The 9,630-nt window shown below is 44.5% G+C and overlaps 1 pseudogene; it reads left to right on the top strand.

The window, feature by feature from the left end:
- Positions 1 to 1,299: 1,299 nt before the first annotated feature.
- Positions 1,300 to 9,351, top strand: LOC140806815 (nucleobase-ascorbate transporter 7-like; annotated as a pseudogene).
- Positions 9,352 to 9,630: the final 279 nt, after the last annotated feature.

Here is a 9,630-nt window from a genome sequence, read left to right as displayed (position 1 = left end):
ACAACAAACGAGGGCTGAGCACCCTCTCAACAGGCTATCTCAAAAATATTCAGGCTCAACATGATTATGCAAATGCCGCATAATAAACCATGCATCATATGACAGATAATAATGCAACATATAAACATGCAACACATAGTAAAGCATACTCAATCCTGCTATCTCGGATAGTACTTTCGTACCTCAAATCAGTAGATCCTAGCAATCAGCCCTAGAATCAAATCTGCGTCCGTAGTCAGCCCACTGATGCCGCTAGCTCCCAACTAGAGCACAGCTCCGCTACAAGACTAGTAGCTCCCCGCTAGTGCCTAAACCTCGGGAAAAGACTAGAAACCCATCAGAAACGACTAAAACGCTCTGGAACACTCGGAATTGGCGAGTAAAAAGTGAAACCTCGCGCCTCTATTTATAGACAACGATCGGAAGATCCGATCCACTTCGGAAGATCCGATCCGGCACACTTCGGACGATCCGAACTCTGATCGGACGATCCGAACCTTGCATGTCTTCCACGTGTCCAGACACCTGTCTTCGGACGATCCGAACCCTGATCGGACGATCCGAACTCTGCATGTCTTCCACGTGTCCAGCCACCTGTCTTCGGACGATTCGAACCCTCTTCGGACGATCCGAATCCGCTTCGGACGATCCGAACTCTGTTCGGTCCTTCCGATCCCACCGAAATATAATTAATCCAATAATTACTCAAATTAGGCATCGGGATACTACAGTGACGATACCAAGATTGAACCTGGAGACGTAACTTTGATACTAAACTGCCCAACCAAAAACAAACAATGAAGAAAAATCAAAGTTGAATAAGTAAATGTCAAAATGATAATAGTGATACTCAAAGACAAACATAAGCATACAAAAGACAAACATAAGATATGGCGACAATTTAGTAAACAAATAATAAAATATAGATTCCCTAGGTATGGTTTGTTTCGATTTTTTTCACTTTTGGTTTAATTGTATGTTGCTTCTCTTTATTCATTCTACTTTGCATTTAGGTCCATAATTCACATTTGCTTAATGTTTTCTTGAAATGCATATGACAGTTTCTTCTGCAACACATTAAGTAACCTCGGATAATGTTTTTTTTTATCATTTTTGTCTATCTGAAGACTACTGCAGATCATTGGCAGAGTGGAAATTCTTGGTGGGAGTTTTTGATTTTGGAGATTTTTGGTTAGTGTTGTGTTTTGTTTCTGTAAATCTGTGTAAGAGTTTGTATGGATTGAGAGAACATTTATTATTTATTTTTTTACTGTGAGTTAGAAAAAGGTAAAGTAAATAATGGCAGGAGGTGGAGCAGCTGCACCACCACCAAAACAAGATGAGTTGGTACCACATCCAGTCAAAAATCAGCTCCCTGGTGTTTCTTACTGCATTACAAGCCCACCTCCATGGTTAGTCCTCTTTCTTTTTCCATATTGTCTCCACGCAAAGCTTCAAATTTTACGTTTGTATGTAAAAATTGAAGTTTTGAATTGCAGCAACTTCTTAATTTTTGAGTTCACTCCTGTGTTGTGCTTTTCTTATATATTTTGTTTTTTTATTTTGGGTTGTTTTCATGTGTGATTGACAGTACAAAAGCCATCTTAACAAAATATACAAGGATTATGCTCTAGAGTCTTGAACTTGTTAGCTCTAGAGCTTCTGAGAAGCAACACAATCTATCTTTAACTGCTGTCAAGTTCATAAACCTTAAAGGGAAAATTGCAATTTTTGTTCCCGTTTCGAAGGTCATGCACTTGATAAAATTCTTGAATCAGTTAATCTAGCGTGTTTGCTTAATTCTTGTTTTAATATTGGGTTCTTGCTTAATGCAGCTGAGGCAATACTGCTTATTGGTTTCCAGCACTACATTGTGATGCTTGGTACTATGGTTCTCATACCTTCCTCTCTGGCTCCTCAAATGGGCGGAAAAAAGGCAAAAGATTTTATTTAATAAAAAGGGCTCCATTTTGAATTGTTTTCAAGAACTAAGATGATTTCTTGATTTTAACTAAAAAAATGGTTCCTTGGTTAGGAAACTACAATTTGTTGCTGGTTTGAATATGCTAGCTCAGACGTTACTTGGGACTCGACTGCCCGCTGTGATCGGAGGTTCTTATACATATATCCCCGCGACATTGTCAAATTGTCTTGGCTGGTCGATATAGTGAAATTTTGGAACCTGAAGAGGTTATCAATAAGCCCTCCAGTCGTTTTCAGCCTTTGCAGAAGAGTCGTATTTGTTAGTTTGATACGGTAATTGGTGTTATGTGTAGAGATTCAAGAGGATTATGAGAGGAATTCAGAGGGCTATGATCGTGGCTTCCACTCTTCAGATTGTTATCAGCTTCAGCGGCCTTTGGAGAAACGTGACTAGGTGTTGTATCTATCTTTCTATTTGAAATGCATTATCTTGAAAAAGGGATATTAAAATCAAGAATCTTATTTTTGAGTAGAAGTTACTAAATCAGTTTCCTTTCATGTGCAAAATACAGGTTCTTGAGTCCACTTTCTACAGTTCCATGGGTAGCCCTCTGTGGATTTGGGCTTTATCAGCTTGGTTTTCCTCTGGTGACAATTAAAGGGTTCTTTTAAAAAATGAAATCAAGTGTTTCAAATTCAAGCTAATTTCCAAATATCGCTGTTTAATACTTCCCTAAACGTGAAGTGTACCATGCTTTTTCACATTTCCAGGTAGCGAAATGTGTTGAGATTGGACTGCCTCAGCTTATCATACTAGTGATCTTTTCACAAGTGAGTTTCACTGCAGATTGCCGCCACTCTCTCCATGTTCGGAGCTTCTAATAATATAATTTGCTGAATGGCTTTTGCAGTACTTACCTCATCTAATGAATGGTGGACAACACGTCTTCACTCGCTTTTCTGTGCTATTCTCGGTCATTTTGGTGTGGATTTATGCTCATTTACTCACCGTTGGTGGAGTGTACAAGAATGCTGCACAAAAAACTCAATTAAGCTGTAGAACTGACTGTGCCGGAATCACAAGTGCTGCTCCTTGGTAAGGCTCGTTGTGTTGTTTTTCGTAACCGGGTAAAATTTCACCTTTTGTACCATGGTTCTTGATACGCACGGGAAATTCAGGGTCCGATTCCAGCAAGTGTCACTAGTCCAGACGCAGGTTTTGAAATTACCCTGAGCCTGAAATCACAAATAAAATCGTTAGGAGGGGGCCAGGAGGGTATCCTGGCGTAGCCCCTCCGACGCTCAAGTCAGAGACTGAGGATATATGGGGGGAGCAGCTAAGGGCGCTGCTGAAAACAATATATTGAATGAATGAATTAACAATAAAACCTGGTATTTATAAGAGAATACCTGGGCCCTTGATGGGCCTGTCTTCCATTTGGGCTAGGGATGGGCCAGGGGTAATGGGCTCATCCATGGGGTATCACCAGTCTCCCCCTCCCAAGTCGAACTGAATCGCAGGTTCGAAGTTCGATTAGTCGTGCTGTCCTCGGGTTACCGGGTGCGAGTTGTGCATTATCTTCTAGCCGTTCGTCAGTCCCACAAAATTTGGAAACAAATCAAATCGTAATCCTAGAACCGCTTCATCATCACCTCGCCATCACCGAGCTACCGCTTCACCCCGCGCGCCCGGCCCCGTCGCCCAAGCTACCGCTCAACCATCGCCTCACCCGGCGCACCACCTGCTCTCCCAAAGCTTCACCCCCGCTCGCGCGGCACACCTCCTACTCGCCCAAGTGCCACGCTTGCCCAAAGCTTCACCCCCGCTCGCCCGGCGCACCTCCTGCTCGCCCAAGCGCCACGCTCGGCCCAGCTTCACCCCAGCTCGCCCAGCGCACCTCTTGCTCGCCCATTCACCTCTTGCTCGCCCATTCACGCCCAAGCACCTTCTTCGCTCTCGCACGCTCGCCCAACCAACGCACACTCGCCCATCACACCTGCTGCGTGCTCGCCCCGCTCCTTTCACCTGCTCGCCCCATCCCCTCGCCAAGTCGACCTGCCGAGCACACGCTCGCACGAGCGCTCGTCCAGTACGTTGAGAATTTTGATACATTGCCTTGTGAATGGTTGTGTGATTTCTGAAAAAAATTTATTGGGGCGTTGCAGGTCGATCCCCGTAATTTTCGCAGCGGCAAACATTGTTCGTTAACGACAAACGAAATTTTTTTTTCTAACACAGTATGCCCTCGTCGCCCCCATCTTCAAGGTCCTCTACTAAGCTTTTGAAGGGAAATAGTTTCAACTTCCCCGTGCCCTTGACTCCTCTGCTAAAATAGTTCATAGCAGGAAAAAAAATTCAACACCTCCACCCTCTAACTCCTCTGCTAGGTGACGCCATAGCATGAAGATAAAATTCAACACCTCCGCCCTCTAACTCCTCTGCTAGGCGATGTCTTAGCAGGAAAATAAAATTCTACGCTCCCCCCTCTAACTCCTCTGCTAGGCGATGCCTTAGCAGGAAAATAAAATTCAAAGCCCCCACCCTCTAACTCCTCTGCTAGGCGATGCCTTAGCAGGAAAATAAAATTCAACTCCTTCATCTAACTCCTCTGCTAGGTGATACCTTAGCAGGGAAATAAAATCAATACATCCACCCTCTAACTCCTCTGCTAAGCCGGCTAAGCCGGGACTTAGCAAAAAAATAAAATTCAACGCGCCCACCCTCTAACTCCTCTGCTAGGCGATACCTTAGCAAGAAAATAAAATCAACATCTCCACCCTCTAACTCCTCTGCTAAGCCAGGCTTTTGCAGGAAAATAAAATTCAACGCGCCCACCCTCTAACTCCTCTGCTAGGCGATGCCTTAGCAGGAAAATAAAATCAACACCTCCACCCTCTAACTTCTCTGCTGAGCCGGGTCTTAGCAGGAAAATAAAATTCAACGCGCCCACCCTCTAACTCCTCTGCTAGACGATGCCTTAGTAGGAAAATAAAATCAACACATCCACCCTCTAACTCCTTTGCTAAGCCAGGCCTTAGCAGGAAAAATCAAACTCTCACCTCATTATCTCATAACTCCTCTGTTAAGCCGGGCATTAGCAGGAAAATAAAATCAACACCTCCACCCTCTAACTCCTCTGCTAAGCCGGGCCTTAGCAGGAAAATAAAATTCAACGCGCCCATCCTCTAACTCCTCTGCTAGGCGATGCTTAGCAGGAAAATAAAATCAACACCTCCACTATCTAACTCCTCTGCTTGGTGATACCTTAGCAGGAAAATAAAATTCAACACCTCCACCCTAACTCTGCTCCTCTGCGAGGCGATGCCTTAGCAGGAAAATAAAGATTCCACCTCGTCATCCTCTAACTCCTCTGCCAGGCGACGCCTTAGCAGGAAAATAAATATTCTCCACCCTCACCCTCAAACTCCTCTGCTAGGCGACACCTTAGCAGGAAAATAAAATTTTTCTTCTCCCCAACTCTGCTCCTCTGCTAGGCGAGGCCTTAGCAGGAAAATAAATATTCTCCACCTCACCCTCTACTCCTCTGCTAGGCGATGCCTTAGCAGGAAAAAATTAACTTTTCTCCCCCCCACTCTTCTCCTCTACTAGGCGCAGCCTAAGTAGGTAAAATAAAATTCATATAATCCTCATAATACAAGAACAACCACAAACTTAATATAAGAACTTGGCTTTATTAAATATCAACTGATAACGTAAGACAAATTCAAGAACGAAATACATAAAAAATGAAGTAAAGATATTCTCTAAGGTGGTAAGCGTTCCCATGCCTCTTTAGAGCCTTACCCAGCGCATTCTCCAACTTTCCTCTCAGCTCCTCTTGTACCTCCACAGGACAAAGTTACCTACTTGGAAGCTTCTCCGAATGACTCTACAACTGCAAGACTGAGCTCAAGCTTCCATGCGAATGCTCGCGATCTCTCTTTTCTTCTTCCTTCACGATTCATTCATAACAACGACGTGCGACTTTTTGGTCCCCGCACAGGACTCCAACTCCTTTTCCCACAGGAAATTTAAGCTTCTGATGATAAGTGGAAGCTACTGCTCTAAAATCCTTCAGGGCTGGTCGTCCTAGAATTCCACTATACGCTGACGGGGAATCTACTACAGTGAAGGCTATCATCTTTGTTACCACCGAGGATTAGTCCCCAAGGATAGGGGAAGAACAATCTGACCCAAAGGCAAGATGACGTGTTCTGCAAACCCATACAACGGGGTGGATACCGGCTCAAACTCAAATCCTCCCATTTTCATTTGATCCAACGTGCTCTTGAACAAGACGTTCACGGAGCTTCCATCATCAATAAATATTTTCGCCACATCATAATTGGCAATGGTGGTCGTTACCACCAAGACATCGTTATGTGGAGTCACAACGCCTCGGAGGTCTTCCGGCCCAAAGCTGATGACGGGGTCTTGTGGTAAGTCTGCACCCCTAGATATCTCAAAGTTCTCCAACCTTCTCCCATGTGCCTTCCGAGCTCGCCCAGAGTCTTCATCAGTAGCACCCCCGAGATCATATGAATCATTCCTCTCGTAGGGTGGTTATCCTCATTCAGTCCCCTACTCGATTCGACGAGCTCCTGAGGGACATCTTGACATCGACCTTCCCCTCTCTGCTCACCCATCCTCTAATTTATCCATGGAGGGCCTTGACCACGCCTAGGGGGCGAGCGAGACCTTTGTCGACTCCTGAATGAGGATCCTTCTCGTCTATCCCGTGAAGGCAATCTAGCACTGCACCCAACCCTTCGCGACTTCTCCCACCTCCCCACGGGCTCCCTCACCTCCATCACCTCGTCTCGACTCCTATCCAGGAGAACATGGGATGAGAATTGTCTTCTACTACTAGTTCTGTCTTCCGCTCTTTCTCCCGCACCCCTCTTCCTTCCTCCTTTCTCCGCTCCCTCAACTCTACTTCCTCCGGGCCGGCTCTTCATCCTTCTGTACCGTTGGACATCTTCCAAGTTTACATATTTCTCAGCTCGAGCCAACAGATCATCATAGCTCAACGGAGGCTTCTTGAACAGCGACTTGAAAAACTCCCCTCCCCTCAGTCCTTGTGTGAAGGCACTTATCATGATGTCAAGGGTAGCCGATGGTTTTTCCAGCGCTGCACTGTTGAAACGCTGGACAAATTCTCGCAAAGTTTCATTCTCTTGCTGTTTCATCACGAACAGGCTCAAATAATTTTTCTTGTGCCTCTCGCTGCTAGCAAATCGGTGCAAGAAGGCAGCAGAGAAGTCCTCAAAAGAACGTATAGAGCTGGGCTGCAAAGTGTTAAACAACTGCTGGGCTGACCTCACCAACGTGCCCAGAAACACCCTGCACCTGACTCCATCCGAATATTGGTGCAACAGAGCCGCATTCTCAAATCTCCCCAAGTGTTCCTCTGGGTCAGTATGTCCATCGTACTCTCTCACATTCAACTGTCAAAAATTTGGAGGAAGCCCTTCTTCTAAAATGGTTAGTGAAAAAGGACTTCCTCTCTTGGGTGCCGGCGCTCTGCTTCCCAACTGCTCCCTCAACCTCCGTATCTCCTTCCACATCTCTTCTATCTCACTAATTTCCCTACTTTGGAGGGGATGCGTCTCTTCAACCCGGCTCTGGTGGCCCTCCACATCCTCCTCTTGCTCTTGGCGAGCGGCCTGCTCTTCTGCAAACATAGACTCTTGATTCCTCTGCATTGCCTCATCCACTGTCCGAGTGATAAATTGACCCAACTGCTCCGAGGTCAAGTTCCCCACATTTTCATTAGGACGGGGTTTCTCGACCCTGTTCTCTTGACGATGTTGTTCTGTTCTCGCCTTCTGATGGGGTTGTTCCTGCCTTGCATCAGCATGAGACTGTTCGGGTCCCCTCTGAGGACGCGATGATGTTGAGGTAGCTCTTCTACTCCCTCTCTTCCCTACCATCTCTACGTCTCAACTCAGATGTTCCCACAGACGGCGCCAAGTGATACTCACGGGAAATTCAGGGTCCGATTCCAGCAAGTGTCACTAGTCCAGAGGCAGGTTTTGAAATTACCCTGAGCCTGAAATCACAAATAAAATCGTTAGGAGGGGGCCAGGAGGGTATCCTGGCGTAGCCCCTCCGACGCTCAAGTCAGAGACTGAGGATATATGGGGGGAGCAGCTAAGGGCGCTGCTGAAAACAATATATTGAATGAATGAATTAACAATAAAACCTGGTATTTATAAGAGAATACCTGGGCCCTTGATGGGCTTGTCTTCCATTTGGGCTAGGGATGGGCCAGGGGTAATGGGCTCATCCATGGGGTATCAGTTCTTGATTGAAGAAAAATACGACAGCCACTACATAATATTCTCAGATTCTTGCAGCTTGTAACTTCTACTGATAAATTCACCTTTTATAGGATCAGAGTTCTGTATCCATTTCAATGGGAGCTCCTACATTTCATGCTGGAGAAGCATTCGCCATGATGGCGACTTCATTTGTTACCCTTGTTGAGGTTCCTATATTTTGTCAAGAATCCCTATAAGCATAATAATTCAATGGATCATTGCATGTTTCTGTTGGTTTTATTTTGGTAAGGCTGTTTCAATCTAAATAGAACCTGTGAAGTTGCAGAAACTCGAGTTGGACTTGACTCATTTACACCCCAAGTTGTAGCAATGCTCGTGATACTGTAATAATCGTGGACATTTCTTTTGCTTCAACAATTGGCAGTCCACTGGTGCTTTCATTGCTGTGTCAAGGTATGCCAGTGCAACTCCTATGCCGCATTCTGTTCTTAGCCGAGGCGTTGGCTGGCAGGTAATTGGGCTTAAAGTCATTTACTTGCATTCATAGACACGACCAAAAACATCACGAGAATGTGAATCTTGAATTCTAATTCTTATGTCATTTGATTATTTCTGGTAACAAAATTACAAGTTGGTCAGTTTGATTTCAGGGTGTAGGCATGTTGCTTTCTGGAATTTACGGAACCGGAAGCGGATCATCTGTCTCTATGTATGATTCTTTGTTTCCTTCCCCTGGTTTAGCAAAAACTTCACTTGTAAACTCTCTAAACTCTCATACCGGACAGTGAAAATGTCGGTTTACTCATGATATTTTTTGCAATATTAGGCAAATAAAAGGACAACTTTTTTTTCATTTCAAATATAAACTAGCTAGAAACTTCTCTATGACGTTTAAATACTAACTTTGGTGCAATTCAGGCAAATTTGGAGCTGTCTTTGCTTCAATCCCAGCTGCAATCGTTGCTGCATTGTACTGCATTCTGTTTGCCTTTGTTGGTGTGCATGATCATTCAAAGTTTATTTATAGTTTTTGTTATGAAATGGAAGTCACATATAAAGTCTCGTGAATTTGCTTTTGGACTTTATCCAAAAGGTCTCGTACACATTCTATTTTATTAATCCATAATCTTCCTCTCGATCTTACTTTGGTTTCATTCTCAACACTTTTCAATATATCTCACATGAATTAGCCCAATATTGAAATTAAAGAACTGAAAACTATGAATGTAAACGCAGGGGTATGAGGTCTAGGTTTCCTGCTATTCTGTAACATGAATGCCTTCAGAACAAAGTTCATCCTTGCATTCTCAATCTTCATGGGATTATCGGTACCGCCATATTTCAACGAGTACCGAACTGCGAAAGGCTATGGGCCAATCCATTCCTCAGCCTTATGCACGGAGCACATAATCTAAAATTTCT

This window comes from Primulina eburnea, chromosome 12 (assembly GCF_022965805.1).
Source record: "Primulina eburnea isolate SZY01 chromosome 12, ASM2296580v1, whole genome shotgun sequence".
In the NCBI taxonomy this organism is placed as follows: domain Eukaryota; kingdom Viridiplantae; phylum Streptophyta; class Magnoliopsida; order Lamiales; family Gesneriaceae; genus Primulina; species Primulina eburnea.
This window is presented reverse-complemented; position numbering and strand designations above follow the sequence as displayed.